Below are 20,745 nucleotides of genomic sequence, written 5' to 3'. Positions count from 1 at the left end.
GCCTCCTTTGGTACTTTCCCTTATTCAATATCATTGTTGATTCTATCTTCTTCCTTCATCTCCTTCACGTGTCCTAACTCCCTCTTGAGTTTTTCATCTTATTCCTGGAGGTTAATAATAGGTGAAGCATGGGTCTGTTTGGCCTTCTTTTGAGGTCCTTGACTTGGATTTTATTTAAACTTAGATGGATAAATAAGTCTCTTGAAGATTTCCTCATCAGTATCCCTCTCATGGGTATAATACCATATCTAGTTGACAACAATAGAATGACTGAGAACCACAACTTTAGTATCATGTATCCTAAATCTTATCTCTCCAAAATGATATGATTCAATTTTATTGGCCTCTTTCATGGCTTGGATGGTGCTATCAACTCCATAGTATCTGATCCTGATAAGAAGCTTAGGCCATGTTGATCTGTTTTCCCTCTTAAGTGTCCCTATCACTCGATGAGAAAATGTTTGATATAATATTTTAAAAAGAGCCACTATGTTTGGAGCATATAAACGTAGCATATGAGGAGCTCTCAATGCACCATAAACTTTGATGTATGGAGTGTGGTATGGTGGTTGTTCTTTTTTCTTTGCAGGAAGATTTAATCCCAAGCATATACAACAAAGAAGGAAGATAATAAAATTATCATGCTATGTCTCAAGAGATATTTGCAGCTATAGTGTTCATTCACAATCTTCTTTTGCTAAAAGTGGTGGAGAAGATATAGTTATTGTTGATTTCATTTGCTATGGTGATGATGAATAGACATATGCCAGATGAATATCTTTTCCTCTCCTGACATGTAATCCCCAAAGGAACCTGCCATCAACCTAGACTCGCACACCACATTGCTTTTATTATCCTCGATTTTCGATTTAGATAACGATACTTTTCCCTTCCATTATTAATTTTCACTTTGCAGCATCCTATACCATAATTTCAGTATTTAATATTCCCGATGGTTTTTGGAAAAGGGGATTCCTTGAGAAAATAAAGAGATTGATTGTTTTGAGCAATTTGAATAGCTGGAAAAGTGGGAAAAATTCGCTTTTCTTTAATTTATTAGAATTATGGGGCTTACTAATACCCTTTTACGCAAAAAATTCCATATTTTTTTGCTACTATATAACCTATAATAGATGCCTAAACTACTAATTATTTTAGAAAACTTATATTAAATAACAATGAGATGTCTTGTTGCTTCCTCCAGTCTTGTGCCATTGCATGTTGGCTCCTATTCTCCAATGCCCATGAATTTTATGATCTAAATCATTGTGTTCTTGTCCTTATTCTCACATTCATCTAACATCATCAAATTATGGGCCACTAAAAATTCATCTATGTTCATTGGTCTAACATCCTTTGATTAAAGGTCACTGAAAGTGCATCTAGTTCATATTTTCAACTAATTTTTTTAAGAAATTGAATTGTCTAAAGGAGGGCTAGTTGTTGTTTGATTTGCACTAGAGTGCTTATAATTTCTACAATTTGAGCTACTCATTTACGCTCATGTCCATTAAATATGGAAATGGGAGAGAGAATGGAAGATTTGTTACCATCTACCATGTATTCATGTTTCCATAAAATCCTCCTTAATTATAATAAATTTGACGAGCTGTCAGACATAGATGACAAGCCTCTAGACCTGGGTGAAGATTGTATAGAGAGAGATTGAGAAGGCTCCAAATAAATCTATCTCTTCCAGTGAGTAGGCATGACTCAAAACCAAAAGTTTCAAAATAGGTTGAGTAGTAAAAATTTCTTTGTACCATTTCCAAGAGGCTTAGAAACAAATCCATATTCCTAGAAACAAAGTATAAATGTTGGGAAATCATCCATTACCTGACTAAAAACCAAAATCAATAGACAAATCATGAACTGAATGTTAATAATAACAACTACCTGTCTGAAAATCAATATTGGTTGTAGAGGAAAAATAAACATATAATCCCAATTATATGGAGTAAAGTACACAACTTTAAACTCAAATTTCCAATCCTCTAAATTTCAAATTCAAAACTAGTATGTTTATATCTAGAGAGGTTAGAGATATGAGAAGCCAAATTATGACCAAAAACTGTACTTGACATAAGAAGAAAAAACAAATTGAAAAGTGAAAACCAAATCAAACCTAAAGAATGTTGTTGAATTCATGTAGATATTCCCTTCTTCCTCCCACTAGATTTAGGATGTGCTTTCCATTATCCCATATATCTCAAGGTGAATTAAATGCAAACCTTCATTACCACTCATCCCCCCTACCTTAGACATGTATGAGGGTGCTTTAACTCTCTTTTTGTTTATTTATTTATCTTTATGGATGAGCTTGCGCATGAAGAACACATGGATTGATAAATTTTAGGTACGTGGCATTTAATTAGCAAATGATAAATTATGGAATAGCTTGGGGTGGCTCGAGCACCATTTATTTAAATCCCTCGATTTTCAATACTATTTCCTTGCTAGATAGTGAGTTAGCTTAGTGATAATGGATCCTTAGTACATTTTGTGCTCATGTCAGAATTGAGGTAAGTCTGTGATCAACCAGACATATTTTCTTGATCACTGACTTCATAATTATACTAGATTCCCCCAAGACAATTTGTTACCATATGTGTTTTTCAATTTCCATTGCTAATCTTATCCTCTGGGTAGTTGGTTCTCAACTGGAGGATTATAAGAAGGACATCGATTGGAATTTGGAGTACAGATTGAGTGGAGATTAGAAGATTGGTTTTCTGAAGCACAAAAATTTCCAGAAGAGAAATTCAAAGTGATCTTTTGTAGTGAGGGGCAGGGATGGTTCCGATTGAAGATTTCTCCTGATTGGGGAATACTCATCAAAGGAGGAAGAGAGAGATCTAGGAGAGGCAGTGCAAATCCTTGAGGAGGTCCATATTTTTGTTGGAGGAATCGATTTTTAAAGCCGAAAGCTAGGGTGTGAGACTGGGAGGTGGAAACCAAAGTTCTTGGGAGGCAAATGGATCAGCAGAGGGAGTGACATTGTCCCTAGACAATGGTTTGATGTAGTGACAACGTAGAGACTGCGCAGAGGCAACCAAGGGTTGGCCATTCAGTGGCTGGCTGAGCGAGGATCTCCGGTGATAGGGTGAGGTAATCTCATTCATCTCTCTATTAGTAATATTGTTTGTACTAGATAGCAAGCAGGGCATCCAGAGATTGTATTCAAAAACTACTTCTTAATAATAAAACACACAGTTGTTGCAATGGTTTTCCCAAATTGGAATTTTCAGGGAATTTTGTCCAAACATAACTGTGTAGATGTGTGTGATGTTTATTTATCTTCTGTGCTGCATTTAGTTTCCACAATTTTTATTTGTGTAGGCTGCAATGTACTTAGCTCAATATTTTCCCTAGCACACAACAAGTAAATTGGTTAATCAAATTAACCATTAGAAGAATTAACGTCATTTGTTGCAGTAGGAATCAGGTAACCACTTTTTCACACTTCCTTGAAGGGATCAGCCACTAGGTTACTCCACTTTTCTACCCTTCTAACAGTCTTTAAGTCCTTCTTAAGTGACTGTACTTAGGGCATACATGCCAGCTTCCTATAGCCAAACAATTTGTTCTTTGAGATGCCCAAACCAAGAAAATTTTGCACTACCAATTGAATCAACACATTAAACCTGTAGGAAACCTTTCATCATATTTTTAGATTTGAACTAGTTCCAACTTTAATCCCAATATCAAATAACAGTTATGAAACCAAACAGTGAACCAACTCATCTAATCATAGCACGACTACAACATCAACAAACTAATCACTAAATCAAATCATCCAATGCAAATAGATCAGTAGATCTTATCAATGCAGAACCACTTATCAATATACAAGTCCATATACTTTTGATCATCACAGAAACATAGTGGTGTTGTAGTTAACCCTGATCAGACATACAACATAATGTTTATGCTATGTCCCTGAGGCTAACCAACGTACATACATGATTCCTCTAAAGAATAGCTCCGTACAAATCTCAATATACTAATAGCTTAATATGAATCATTGTACTATTGAAACAATCACCGAACCAAATAACCCCATCACTGAACCAATTGAATCATCAAATCACTAATTGAATCTTAATCAACCAATGCAACTAGGTCAAACCAATCCATATAAGATCAAATCAATGCACAACTATTCATAAGTATATTCTACCATGTATTGTTCATCATAGAAACCAAATGTTGTCACTATAAACCTTGATCAAACATATGTCATAATGTATACGCTACTATTCTGAATCATACTTGCATATGTATGCACATCCCCTGAAGAAGACCTACGCACAAATCTCAAATTATTGATATCTTAATATGAATCATTGTAACACCAAATCAATCACTGAATCTTATATTGAATCCATCATATATTATTGATCTAAATATAGATCACCATACAATAGCATCATTACTAAGCAACATTCAATTCCATACCAAATCAAACTAACCATCGAAAGACAACAACAAATATAAAAAAACCAATCAAATATCATCAACAATCCATACTGCAAAACCCTATCATGTATACGCGACTTTTACAAATCACATTCGCATATGTACGCGCTTACCATTATTAACACTTGCATATAGATTCTAAACTTTTGTAGAATATATACACGACTAATTGGAAGCAAATATGCGTATGTATGTAACTTCTAAGAGGAAAACCAACATACAAATCTTAAATCATTGAACATACCTTCACTGCAACCACAAAACATACATCACAATCTTTATTGTCACCCATTCATATCAGAGTATCATTATCACCACAAATCTATATTTGTTAGTTGTAATGACAAACAGATCAAGCAAGCATATTGATTACTATTCTTTCAAATCTAAGCCTCTTCCATTCTCCCTGGTGCACACCTATTTCAGATCAGATTACACATGAATAACTCATAACTTGCACACTTAACACTTTGATCTCCATCATTTATATAGCTTTAGCCTTAGCCAATACCTTAGGCCAATCACTTAGTAATTCCATTGGTATTCCTTGACGAGATCAAATAACCATTCATGCATCCATTACTATGGGCCAATACCATGGTAAAGACCCCTGGTATGCAAATTACCATGGTGTGGATTATGTACATGACTTCTCTTCACCATACATGGGTATGTATGCAATCTTGCTTCACAGGCAAATACTTTCTCACATTTTATCTTTTCCGTTCATTTGTCTTTGATATTCCTTTGTTCATATCACATGTAAAATTTTCATAACAATAATGTTGACATCTCTATCAAAGAGGTTGCCATCAAGGACAACACATTAGCCATAATGCAAACAATTGGTCTACATCTTTTCAAATGCATTAGGGTGTATGAAACTATCATCTTAAACATGTACCTTTAAAACCCTGAAGTATCATGATGGACATTCTAGCCATGATTTAGCTTAATTCTCATCCTCTAGGAAGCGTTTTCATAAGCATTCTATGACACTTATGTTACATCATTGCATCATTGAGTGAGGAATTGTAACACATATTTATTATTAATCCCACTTTCAATCACTAAGTTCATTCATGTACGTGGGTGTCAAATTCTTTGAAGAAACTTTCTTGTTTGTACATGAAAGACTAAGTCTCCAAAACTCCACTAAGTGTATAGCATATCACTACTTCAAAAAAAGAATTAAAAACACTTGTACTTTGGATATTCTATGAGGATGTCTCTTAGAACTTATGTGTGCATTCTGGATCATTATTATGCACCCAAAGATTTTGTATTTAAATTATAAAATATTATCATATGTGACACAAGTGGACTAATTTATATTATATGTTGATATGTATGGTTTCGAATGATTATACCAAACAATGTAACATTGCATATATTAATGTGCGAAAGAGCATGTGTTAACCAGTGTGAATTATTGGCAAAAAGAGTTATATTTAAACACCATAGATGAGTGCATTAAAGTTCGCACACAAAGGCAACGATAAATCATATGCCAGAATGACAGTTTAGAAGACTTGCAAACAAAAGGTAGGGAGAACAACACGGGCAAAAGGCTAACGTTATGTGTAAAGTGTGATGAGGAAAATATTAAATGGTGTGACGCAATACTACGGTAATGGGCATGATAACTATCTACCAAAAGCTGCCACGAGAACTACATCGAGGATTACACATGTAATGTGACGTACCGAGAGTCTGAGTGATTGAAACTTAGATGTCAATTTGACTTGGAATAAAATCACACAAACGCCATACCATAACGATGTGGTGCACCAATTGAATGAAAGACAACATTGGATATCATAAAGCAATGACATCAAATTAAGAGAATGTTAAAATAATCTACTACGTTGAGAAATACACGAAGACAGTACACTGCATAACGTAAGCTTCATTATAAATAATGTCATCGCATAATAGTTTCCTGAAAGCCTGGACTTAATAAAACACTCTCATATATAGCTCGTTATATCGGAATGTTCTACTAAAGGAAGGTTAGTAATTGGAGCTCATGGTTGAACAGCCTAAAACCAAGAGCATGCTCACCCAATGTCAACTGGATCTACAACTAGATCGCCTATATGTAATTACCTCTTGAGTCCAATCATTCGTGGACTTGAAAGTCGGTGCTAAGTCGCTTTTGGAAATAGTACGTTAAACGCTACATGCAATGTGCAATCGAAGGGACATGTGTACATAGAAATCCAAAGGGATGATATAATACAACTATGTTAATATATCGATACATGTCAAAATTGGTTATCGAAGATGCCCCAGTGTAATCACATCCCCTTGGATGTGATGATACTATATGAAATAACTGTTGGAAATTTTGGGAATTTCAAACACAAAAAAAAATTACAGAGAACAACGCTCTGTTTCAATACAAGATCTTAATCACAAAAAAGACTGTTACAAAATAGTCTTCCTCTTCAGAGGGGTTACAATAATAACGCTTCAGTTCGAGAAACCAATTTCACTATCTCAAAAAATTACAGTTTTAGCATTGTTGTGCGTTGCAAAAAAAACTCTCTCTTTTTTTAATTCTATACCGCTGCATTTTTATATATAATGAACAACACAAAAATATCTTACATACATTTTGCTTGTGCCCATACTTCCGTAAAATAGAAAACAATAAAATTAAAAATTTTACCTACATTTACCAACCACGGTAAATATCATTAATTACACGGCTGAAAATATCTTATCGGAATTTAATGCGTGGCCCATCACAACATCGCACCATCGCATCGGCGGAAGAGAAAAGATGTGCCGCCGCTGCCATAACCGTTGAATCATGCGATTTGCGATATGCGATCAGATCGCATCGCGAAATCGCAATCGGGGCAATGCAGGGGTGCAACAAGTTAATATGCGATGGCGATCTGCGATTTGATCGCATCGCACAATCGCATCGCGAATGAGCAAAATAGAACTTGCGGGGAATTCTAACGGCGGTTTTGCTGAAATGTTCGCGGCCCCTGTTCAACTGTCACTGCAGTTGAAATTACGATTTCAACACTCCCCTTTAATTTCAACTGCTGGGTTTTTCTGCATACCCAGGCATTTCCTGAAATGATCAAAACTTTTCTTTCCCAATGGTTTTGTCAAGATGTCAGCTAACTGATCTTCTGTTCTGCAGTGCTGCAAAACAATCTCACCATTGTTAACAAATTCACATATGAAGTGAAATTTGGTGTCTATGTGCTTTGTCCTTTTATGAAAAACAGAGTTTTTAGACAATGCTATTGCCGAGCTATTGTCACAGTAAATGGTTATGCCCTTTTCTTGTTCATGACACAAATCTCTGAGAACTCTTCTCAGCCACACTGCTTGGCATGCTACTGTTGTTGTTGCCACATACTCTCCCTCTGCTGTTGACAAAGACACAACTAGTTGTTTTTTGAAAGCCCATGAGATGGCTCCCGATCCAATATGAAACACATATCCCAATGTGCTTTTCCTATCATCAACACTTCCAGCCCAATCACTGTTAGTGTAACCTGTCAACATGAAACTTTCCGAAGAGGAGTATAAAATACCAAACCCCTTTGTTCCATTCACATACCTTAAAATCCTTTTGGCTGCCTGCCAATGAGTCTCTTTCGGTCTTTCTATAAATATGGAGATTAAACTCACAGCGTGCATAGTATCCGGCTTAGTTGCAGTGAAATACATAAGGCTGCCGACTATTCTTTTGTACAATTCTGGATCAAAATCCTTGCTGCTGTGTTCTTTGGTTAATTTCAACCCCATTACAGTTGGAGTCACAGCTGCCTTGTTGTTCTGCATGTTAAATCTCTTCAACACTGCTTCTACATATTTAACTTGAGAAATGAAAACACCATTTTCACTTTGGTCTACTTCAATTCCAAGAAAATATCTTAAGAAGCCCAAGTCAGTCATTTCAAATTCACTTTTCATGACTGCTTTAAAATCAACAATGAGAGAAGCATCATTTCTAGTAAAAATCAAATCATCTACATATAAAACAACAATAAGAATCTTACCGTCATTCTCCTTTATGTAGAGTGTGGGTTCACCATCACATTTATCAAACCCATTCTCAATCAGATAAGCATCTATTCTACTGTACCATGCTCTTGGAGCTTGCCTCAGCCCATAAAGAGCCTTCTTCAGTTTGCAGAATTTATGCTCTTGGCCTTCAACTTCATAGCCTGGAGGTTGTTCAACGTAAACCTCTTCTTTTAACGCTCCATTCAAGAATGCAGATTTAACATCCATCTGATAAATCTTCCATTTGTGTTGTGCTGCAATAGACAACACTGTTCTAACTGTTTCCATCCTTGCTACTGGTGCAAAGGTTTCATCATAGTCTTTTCATTGTTGCTGCTTGTAGCCTTTCACAACAAGTCTTGCTTTGTGCCTGTCAATCTTGCCTTCAGCATTGCTTTTGGTCTTATAGACCCACTTAACTCCAATGGAATCTTTGCCTTCAGGGAGGTCCACTAACTCCCATGCTTTATTCTTCTCAATTGCACCAATTTCTTCATTCATTGCTTCAATCCATTTATCTTCATTTACAACATCTTCAAAATGAATTGGGTCATCAACATGACAATACAAAGTGAATAATGAATTCAGACTGGTATTGTTACTTACTTCTCCCTCTTCATAAATCTCATTCAGATTTCTGAATCTTGGTCTTCTTGGTGTGCTTGGAGTTCCATCCAAACTTGATGGTATTTCTGATCCCTGTGGTGTGCTTGGAGAAGCACTTCCTTGACTTCTTAAGGCTGCTCGAATTCCAGTTTGTGGTGTGGTTTGTTGTACCTGCTGTGGTGGAGGAGGAATCACCAAGGAAGGATTATTTGCTGATGTCCCTTCCTCTTCTTCTTCGTGAGACACAATTGTCTTCATAGTCATTGTCTTCTCTAAGCTTCCATCCCAAGCTTCATCTTCAATGAACTGCACATCTCTACTTACTATCAATTTATTTGTGAATGGATTATAGAGTTTGTATGCTTTTCACTCATCACAATAGCCAATAAACACACACTTATCCCCCTTACTGTCAAGCTTCTTCCTTAGCTAATCCGGTACATGTGCATATGCTATACAACCGAATACTCTCATGTGAGTGACAGTTTGCTTTTGACCACTCCATGCTTCTTCTGGTATTTTGTTCATGACAGCTTTCGTTGGGCATCTATTCAAGATGTAAACTGCACAAGTGACATCATCTGCCCAATACTCATGCGGCAAGTGTTTTGCCTTCAACATACTTCTGACCATGTCAAGAATGGTCCTATTCTTCCTTTCAGTAACACCGTTTTGCTGAGGTGTATACCTCGTGGTGAACTGCTTTTATATGCCATTCTCTCTGCAAAAACGCAGAAAATCTTTGGAGGTGTACTCTCCTCCTCTATCTATTCTGAGCACTTTGATATAATGCCCACACAGCTTCTTAATAAGAGTTTTGAAGTGGCGGAATTTCTCAAACACTTCACTCTTTTGTTTCAGCATATACACCAATGTCTTTCTAGTGTAATCATCAATGAAAGTATAAACATATTTATTTCCGGCAAATGATGGTATTTGCATCGGTCCACACACATCAGAGTGAACAATTTCGAAGGGTGCTTTTTCCCTTATACTCTTTCATTCTAGAAAGCTTTCTTTGTGTTGCTTGCCCAAGATGCAGCCTTCACAAAGGCTGTCTGGTTTCTTGATTAATGGCAATCCCTTTACCATTTCCTTTATGTGCAATAGATTCAAGCCTCCAAAATTGAGATGTCCAAATCTCAAGTGCCACAACCAATTCTCATCTTTCACTTGTTCCTAAAAGACTTCTTGAGTTACAGCTGCAATAGTTCTTCCTTCCTTCAAATCTGCCCTGAGTTTGAGAAGAAACATTCTATTGCTAGTCATCTGCACCTGTGCAATGATCTTCTTACTTAGAGGTATGTCTCTGATTGTACACATATCATCTTTGAAGAACACATTATAACCTTTGTCAATGAGATGTCCAATGCTCAAAATATTACATTTCAAACCAGGTACATACTATACCTCTGGCACAATCATCTGTTCTCCATTTCTTGCTCGGATACTGACTCTGCCCTTACCCTTGACAGATATCTTACTATCAATTCCTGTTGTTACCTCAGATTTCACATTTTCATCCAAATTGGAAAACATTTCAATATTTCCAGTCATGTGATTACTACAACCTAAGTCTAAGAACCAAAAATCTTCTTGTTTGTCTTGTGCAATGTTACATGTTAATAGCGCAATCTTTGGATTCTTATCTTCTTCATTTGCAAAATTAGCATTCTGCCTACCATTCATGTCATTTTGTTTTTTTCTACATTCATTGGCATAGTGCCCATATTTCTTAGATTAATGACATTGGACTTGGGATTTGTCATACCTTTGTCCATGAGCTTGCTGTTTGCTTGAACCTTCATCTTGGTTCTAATTGCAGCTCCTTCTGTTTGTGCTTGCAGGATTATTTTTGCCTTTGTTTTGGCTTCTTCCACGACCTCTGTTATTTGCTCTGCCTCGACTTTTTCCTTAGCCAAAAGACATCTGAGTCTTGAATGCTTGCTCAAAAGAGGAATGTGTCCTTCTACTTAGTCTGTGTTCATGAGACATAAGAGAAGCACTCAGTTCATCTACTGTGAATTGTGAGAGATCCTTTGTTTTTTGTATTGCTACCACAATAGCTTCAAACCTTGAGGCTAAACTTCTCAAGATCTTTTCTACAATCCTTCTTTCTTCAAGAATCTCACCATGAGATCTTATCTGGGTTATCAAACCAATAACCTGAGTGAAGAATGAATCTATTGTATCAGATTCCTTCATGCTGAGTGTTTTAAAGTCTCTCATCAACATCTGCAACTTTGCAATTCACCTTCCCCATGCCTTGATAGGCGGTTTTGAGAATATCCCATGCCTCCTTGGATTTTTTTGCTGCTGCAATCTGTGGAAAAATACTTTCATGTACTGATTGGAAGAGAAAAAAGAGGGCTTTGGCATCCTTCTTCCTATCGCTCTTCAACTGGTCTCTTTCTGCTACTGTCAAAGCAGCCAATGCTGTTGCATCTGCAGGTTCAGCATAGCCAGTTTCAACCAGCTCCCATATTCCTTGAGAAGCAAAGAATGCTTTCATTGTTATGGACCAATAACTGTTATTTTTCCCATTAAACTATGGCAGTTGGGAATTTTTCAAACCATTCCAGCATCTGCCATCTTAACCTGTATAAGTAAAGAAGAGATATTGACTATATAACTAAAAACAAACAAAAAAAAAACTTTCTCTGCTGGAGAAAATTTGCTCAATAAGCTTCTTACAGCTCCTATAGTGAAAAAAACAAACTCTGTTTTTTTGACTCACTGAGTGCCTAGACCAGCTCGGATACCATGTTGAAAATTTCTAGGAATTTCAAACACAAAAGAAATTGCACAGAGGATAATGCTCTGTTTCAATACAGGATCTTAATCACAAAAAAATTGTTACAAAATAGTCTTCCTCTTCAGAGGGGTTACAACAGGAACGCTTCAGTTCCAGAAACCAATTTCACTATCTCAAAAAATTACAGTTTCAACACTGTTGTGCATTGCAAAAAAACCTCTCTTTTTTTAATTCTACATCACTCTGTCTTCCCTTGCATTTTTATATATAATGAACAACACAAAAATATCTTACATAAGTTTTGCTTGTGTCCATACTTCGTAAAATAGAAAACAATAAAATAAAAAATTTACCTACACTTACCAACCTCGGTAAATATCACTAATTACATGGCTGAAAATATCTTATCGGAATTTAATGCGTGGCCCATCACAACATCACACCATCGCATCGGCGGAATTGAAAAGATGTGCCGCCACTGCCCGTTGAATCATGCGATATGCGATATGCGATCAGATTGTATAGCGAAATAGCAATCGGGGCAATGCAGGGGTGCAACAAGTTAATATGCGATGGCGATTTGTGATTTGATGGCATCGCACAATCGCATCACGAATGAGCAAAACAAAACTTGCGGAGAATTCTAATGACGATTTTGCTAAAATGTTCGCTGCCCCCATTCAATTATCGCTGCAGTTGATATTACCATTTCAACAATAACTCTATTTAAATGTTGCAGGGATAATACACATATAACGCCACAACATGATAAACTCTTAACCAAAGCTCATTATGTGAAATGCAATAAATGTTGACACCTTGCGATAACAGCATGCAATGGAAAATGCACTATGGCAAGGCATTATAAAGAAAGGCTATAATGACAACATGTGTGATGATACCATATGAAATAACTATATTTAAATGTTGCAATATGATGACGCAATTGTGCATGGATAATACACATATAACGCCATAACATGATAAACTCTTGCACAAAAGCTCATTGTATGAATGCAATAAATGTGGACAGCATGCGATAACACCATGCAAAGGAAAATGCACTATGGGAAGGCATTAAAAAAAAAAAAAAGTTATAATGACAACATGTGTGATGATACCATATGAAAGCACTATATTTAAATGCTGCAATATGATGACGCAATTCTGAATGGATAATACACATATAACGCCACAGCATGATAAACTCTTGAACCAATGTTCAATCTATGAATACAATAAATGTTGACACCGTGCGATAACATCATGCAAAGGAAAATGCACTATGGCAATGCATTATAAAAAAAAAAGGTCTATAATGACAACATGCGACAGCCAGATGGAAGACCATAAAAATGGTGTGTTTCTAACATATAGACGTGCAACACAGTGCAGGTATGATACGATGCGATTAGGAGAAACGCAAAGATGTAAAAATTATTAACGCATTGGTGCACGTGGCCCTCGTATTTCCTTGACACACAAAGCTTTGGTTGTGTTTTCTACAACGCCTTGATCTCCTTCCGTATGGTGCACTTGTGCATCGTGAATCCCATCCTTTTGGTCCTTTTTTAATTAAGTGCCGCAAAGCCCAAATGCTCCATGTCCATTCTGGAACCTGTGCTAGTGCACCACCTCAATTCCCAGTCATTAACCTTTGTCTTTTATCATTACGCTAGGGCTGTGTGCATTAAAAGACGGTGTTGCAGAAATAAGAATCCAATTATATTTTAAGCATGGTTGTGTTGCTATGTTGCCTATATATTAATCAATGTGTGGTCCCTTTATCTATAAAACTGAGTTCGTAATTATGCCTACCAATTCTAGGTTTTTCGACGTTCTAATAAGGTACAATCATCTTATACCAAGGGCGGTGGTTTTCCTCTTCTACACAATGAACATATTTGTTTTGGAAATAGTATAAGCGGAAATAGTATAAGCACACAATCATCTCAATGCTTGCCTTAATGTATTTCCAAAATAAACACCACCATAAGAATAGGGTTTTTCAATACTTATGGAAATTAAGCTTTGCAAAGGGTGGCAAATTGTACTATTTATCTAATGGTGGAAAGGTAGTTTCTTATTAAATATCGAGGGAAATGGAAATGCTTATGTGGAATGGAAAGGATGGCATTTCTTGTGGAATAGGTTAGTCACTTTGAGTAATGGGACTTTCTATAACCTTTCTTTCAAATGGAAGATGTCCAATTGATGGCTTCTGGCTTCTCGTGTATAGGCTTTTGATTTGGACTTACTTTTTTCGTAAGTGAAGATAAGAATCATGTCTTAGCTTAGAATAATAGTTTAAATATTGTTCTTATTATTTTTGAAATATAGATTGAATACCAAAATGTGAATCTACTAAACCACCAACCCACACTCCCCTTGGTTGTGGAAACATTGGTTTGAACAAAGGTAAAGATTCTTTACAATCCTCATTGATCTATTCCCCATTGTGTTGGGACCAAAACATTCAAATCAATATGAGTTGAGACTACAAGAAAACACATAAAGAATTGTTCTTTAATGCAAAAATTGATCCCTCATAGGGTCATTGCATTCATTGTAAGAATAAGCCATATATTGCAATAACTGATATGGATCTACAAACAATATGATGAGAAATATAATGTGGTAGGAGACATTGGCACACCATCACTTGTGCATTGGCACAACATTAAGCCACAAAACCCAAGCTCCATTATTACTAAAATATGAGCTTCGACCATAGTCTATTCACATAGCCAAATTGTGACTCATGAATGGCCTTTCACCTCCAAAATATACGTATGAAGCAATTAGAGTGTTGTATAGTGGAATAAATAGAATTTTATTATGCTATCCAATACAAAACAACATACATAACGCAACATATTGAAACAATAAAGTTACCATCAAGAAACCATAAAAGACAATGCCTCAATACCACGTCAATACACAAATAGTAACATAATTCTTGGCAAAGGAATATGAAAGATAACGAAATAACATTTCAAAGGGGTGATATATCATAGAAACTATGTTACAAAGGAGAAATACACAATATATTACAAGGTGAGTCTTAATGCACCCATTTTGAAAACTAAGCGATAAGAATACTGTAGATGCATTGAGTCATCACACAAATGCTACAGTTGAAAATGTGTAGAATGGTGTGACAATGATGTATTGAAGTGCACTCAAAGGCAATAAAGGAAACACCCTACATCACTAAAGTGCGACTATGAAATTGAATGTTGGAAATAGTGAGAGGGAGGTGAATCAATATTTGTTATCAATTAGTATATTTTTAACTTCAAAGAGTGTTACTTGTTTTTACCAATACATAAAATAAACATTCATCAAAGTCATTCAAAAATTCATAACAATAGAGATACTAGACACATAGATTTTTATGTGTAATCCCCTTCGAGACAAAAACCATTGAAAGCTTCTTGATATTTTCCTTTAAAAAATTTACAACAAGTTTTCAAATCCAATTGAGGGAGGCTCCAACATATTTGTTTATAGGCTCCAAGTTGTAGGACATTCCAATTCCCTATTTACCAAGTGAAACTAGGTGAATGCTCCAATGCGCTGGTTTACACACTCCAATCTGAAGGTGTTCCAACACCATGTGTACTAACTGCAACTAGATGAATTCACCAATTCCCTATGCAAGCTCCAACCTGCCTTAACACCACAATACTTCTGTGAAGTGAACTCAAGATCCAAATTGATGGAGGCTCCACTCTCCCACCTTACACCACCCTACCACCCTGATCAACCGTCACGCCATGTTTCACAATTTTCAGACTTGATCCACGTGTGCTCTAAATTAATACCAAAACAAACTAAAATATGAAAGAACCAAAACATAATTTTGTCAATCAAATATGACTCTGCTCAAACTTAACAACAAACTAGCTATCAACATCAACCACTTCTATCTCTGCCCAAATTGTATATCAAACCCTAGGTGTTAATCACCTCTTCTCTGCCCAAATTGTACTACAAAACCATTTACAATGTTTTCATGTTAGAGATAATACCTAAACATCTATATCATCGTGGCTATCAAATCACAATCATCACTACCATCAATGTTCCATTATAGTTTCTTCCAAAGGTTTACTTCCATACAAGGTTTCGTCATATCAAGGGTTCACTTGTCATTTTCCTAGAACATTGTCATTGTCAAGTAAATCTTGTTATGTCTCCAAGATCAGAGATTACTGCATCATTTGTTACTTCAAACAAAATTACTCCAGGTCTATCTCTGGGTCCAGTGCTTCCTTCAGTTTTCAAATTGGATCAAATATGAATCCATAAACCACAATTAACCATATAAAACATATATAATACATTTACCATTTTACAAATTATCACATTTGGGTGTTGTTCTACAAATTGTTCCATTGTTGAGCCACTACTACATAATTCCAGTCAGATATTGCAAAATGTGCTACAAAATGGCAGTGTATAAAATATAATAGAATACACACACCTGAACCTTAATTATTCAAAAGGCGTACTCTTGACCACTTTATAATTCGATCAAATTAAACAAAAGGGAAATGTGGATCATCTTTAGCATTGATCCTCCACACTATTGTTGAATTATGCTTTCCATGTGTCCAATGAATTTTTTTCCATGCTACACGTTATAACAGTCACATAGTCAACCAAGAGTTTGTTGAGTAAAATATTCAACAACTATTATATATACCTAAATCATACCACATCGACCTTTAGGTTAACATGTGTTTTTTTCAAACCAAATTACATGTCGTGTGATAGGGTTCAATATATTTGGAAAATTTTCTCCTATAGATATGCTTCAATAATTCAATCTGAATTTGGTCCTAAAATGGTATGCCTTGGTCAATGATGCCCAAAGGATGTCTCAATGGTAAGTACACAGTATATGAATATGTAATCCAACGTAATTTTTCTAACTAGGCCACTTATTCACTTAACATGATGAATACTTTATGAAAACCTAGATGTGTTTGCAATGCCTTAATGTTGGCTTGATGGGGCATGACTCAGGTTCAGAGTTAATTAGCCAAAGAAATCCCTACACTACTGGCCCTTTCGGCATCATCCCGGGGTGCATAGGTTAAAGTCTTACCCGAAGCAATACGGGGGGATGCTAGAACCAAGTTTCTGCACCCTTGAGATGTCTCAGGGGTCAATTTAGTCCAACTTTGAATACCTTCACGCAGGACACTTCGTGCACTATCCTAACCTGTGATACCTTCACGATCTGTTATAACTAGCTTCATGCAACCCTCGCCATGGGTTGAGGTGCTTTCGCGCTGCTATGGCAGCGATCTGTGCTATTTCCCCAAATTACACTACGTATCTTACTTATCATCTTACAGATGTTAGTTAACTTCACGTAAATAGATACCTTATCTCACATTTACTTAGTTAACGCAATCATATATGTTCGCGCATCATATAAACAATAGAAATGTAATTTATACCCAATACATTCAATGAAGAAAATAGTAAATAAATGCACAGGGATGGTATAAAACTTCTCTTTATCAACGCTTCAATGGTTACAAACTCAACCTGCCCTATGCACTCAACTTTAAGGATTCATGCACTCAACTGTGCATTACTAGGCCTCTGTGCACTCACCTGCAAAACCTTCTCCTACTCTATGACCCAAAGACTCGACTCTACACCTAGATCTTCCCCTATCCTTCGATTCCATCATTATTCTTATTCTATTGACTTCTCTTTTCTAACTTAGAGCCTCGCTCTATGTTAGAGATCTATTGGTACATCTCTAAAGCCAACATTACATTACAAAATTAAGGGTGAAAAACCCTATGACTCATGTACAAACATCGTGCTCTGTGCCCACAAAATGAGGAGTTTGTACATCAGATTTACATGTTTTGACCAAAATCTAGGCATTAAGCCCCAAAACTTCCCTTGGGGGATCCTGTGCCCAATAGGACCCTAACAAAAACATCATGACTCGCCCTCGAGTCACTTTGTCGGTGCAGTGATCTTCGCGCAGAGACCTCCTAACTCTGCCTGGACTGCTGCAAGATCAGCAGGGCACTAAGCAGCTACATGTTGTACCTTCTGGACACGCTTTTTAGAGACTACTATAGCTGAATTACTTCCAACTTGTTTATAGTCTCGCGCCTCCTTTTAGCTGCCTGGAGTACTAAGAATATGCTTCTGTTAGCTACTCAGATAGTTGGGCCACCCGTGTATGGCTTCAACTGACTACCATTCACTTTTCCTTGGAAAGGTTCTCCATTTAACTTTACCGACTACACCATGCCTCCATTTGTGATCTCCTTAATAACATACGGTCCTAGCCAATGCATTCTGAATTTTCCAAGGAATTTATCAAACTTACTATGATATAGTAACACCAAATCGTTCACCTTGAAGGTGCGCAACTTAATTTTTCGATCATGCCAGGCCTTTTCTCGCTGCTTTTATACTTGTTGGTGAAAGCGAGCCAAAAATCATTCTTCTTCAAGCTCCTCCAACTATGCAAGCCTCTCCTCTAGGGCTCTGTGGTCCGTCATACCTATGAGCGCTACTATGCACATACTAGGCACGATGTATTCCATCAGAATTATGGCTTCCACTTCATGGACCAGCCGAAAAGGTGTCTGTCCCGTCAGTTTCTTGCATATCGTTCTATAATCCCATAATACTACAGGTACGCGCAGGTCCCAATCACTTCACTGTGCATTGCATACCCTGGTCAGCACAGTCTCTAGTACTTTGTTAAGCTTATGGATGATACGGTGTGATTTTTTGATGATACACCTAAAACTCTTCTGTAAGTGCATTGATTGTCTCGTTCAGGAAATGTGTACCGCGGTCGCTCATCAAGATCTTCGGACATCCAAATCATGTCAATCCGTGTTCAAATAGAAACTTCATGGTCGCCGCGGTCATGAAACCTTTTACCGGTTGCGCTTCTGCATAATGAGTCAGGTACTTTTTCGCAATGATAATATATCTCATGCCCGTTTTTCCTTGAGTGTTGATAGTTCCTCCGAAGTTAATCACCCACTTTTCAAAGGGTTGCAACATCATTTGTAGATTCAGAGGAATCTTGTCCCTTTGGGATGGTTTACTTGTTACCTGACATATATCACACGCCTTGCAATGTGCTTTTGAATCCTGATGAAGGGTTGGCCACAACAACCCTGCGCGGAGAATCTTCTGCACAATCACTCTTCCTACATAGTGTCCTCCACAGTGCCCCCATGAACGTTTATGAGGACATTTCTTCGTTCAAATTTAGGTACATACCTTCGTAGTATCTCATCATTCCCCATCTTATATAGATGCCCCATAATGACAGAGAAATCTAGCGCGTGCACCACTGGTTCATTCTTCTGCTGGACGAAGTACTCTTTCGGCGCAGTTCTAGTTGTGAGAAATTGGATTATATCTTCAAAATGTCCATCTGCTACACGAACTACAAAGAGTTGTGCATAAGGTAATCCTTCCTCTAGACTAGTAGGTTCCTCTCCTGTCGCAATACACAAGAGGTGATCTGGTTTTGCATTCACTCATCCAGGTTTCACAACAAATTCAAAATCATATTCTTTGAACAATAAAATCCATCTGCATATGCGCCCCCCAACACAGGCTTATTGACTAGGTATTTCAGCGTGGAATGATCTATATACGTTTTGAAGTGTCCCTCTAGCAAGTAGTGCCAATATTTCTAGAGTGCATACACCATAACTAGTCTCTCGTGTTCAGTGGTGGAATAATTCTTTTCTGCTTTATATAATCTGAGACTTGCGAATTCTATAGGGTGATCCAAGCCTTCTCCACCCTCCTGTGTTAATATTGCCCCCAATGCTATACTTGATGTGTCAACATGGACATGAAACTCTTCCTCCCAGTTTGGGAAGACCAGAATCGACACAGTGACCATCTCTTCTTTCAATGCATCTAGGCTTTTCATACAATCATCATTCCAGTAGAACGTGACATCTTTTTTCAACAGCGTTTCCACTGGCATGGTGATCTAGGCATAGATTTTGATGAACTTCCTGTAGTACCTCATTTTTCCCAAAGTAGAGAGCAGTTGTTTCACACTTTGCAGTGGTTCCAAATTCAGAATCACCACAATCTTCGCGGGATCTACCATCAGTCCCTGTCTGCAAACCACATGTGCCAACAAGTTCCCAAAAAGAATGAGGAACACACAATTCTTGAGGTTAAGTGTGATTTGGTATCTTCGGTAGGTATCCAACATCAAGCATAAGTTTGCTACCTAGTGCTTAACCAGCCCAAATACAGTCGAATCATCAAAATAAACCTTCAAGAACTTGTGAATATATTCCTTGAATTCTACAACAACCACATGCAAAAATATGGTTAGTGCGTTCTTCAAACCAAACGACATGACAGTGTATTGAAAGCAACCCCACTCAATTGCGAAGGTTGTCTTGCTCCTATCCTTCGACGCGATTTTGATCTAGTGGTACCCTAAGAACCCATTAGTGAAAGAATAGGCTTCCTGCCCACCGACATTTTCCAATACCTCATCTATGAATGGAGTTGGGAATGGATCATGCACACAAGCGTCATTCAATTTTCTGAGATCCACACATATTCTTATCTCATCCTTCTACTTCTTTTCCTACACCACCATTGGACTTACCCAATCAGATTCTTCCATCGGCTCAATGATTCCTACTGTGAGCATTTTGTCTAGTTCTACGCAGACCTTCTCCTTGTATTTTGGATTTAAGCGGTAAGGCCTCTACTTAACTGGCTTCACATTGGGCTTTAACGTGATCCTCATCATTCCTAAATCTTCCATGATTTCCTTTAAATCTATAAACTTGGTTGGGAATAAGCCCTGGTACTCA

Source organism: Pinus tabuliformis, chromosome 3_2, assembly GCF_031772625.1.
Source record: "Pinus tabuliformis cultivar Carrire ecotype Pingquan chromosome 3_2, CPIR1, whole genome shotgun sequence".
NCBI lineage: Eukaryota > Viridiplantae > Streptophyta > Pinopsida > Pinales > Pinaceae > Pinus > Pinus tabuliformis.
Note: the sequence above shows the minus strand (reverse complement) of the source record.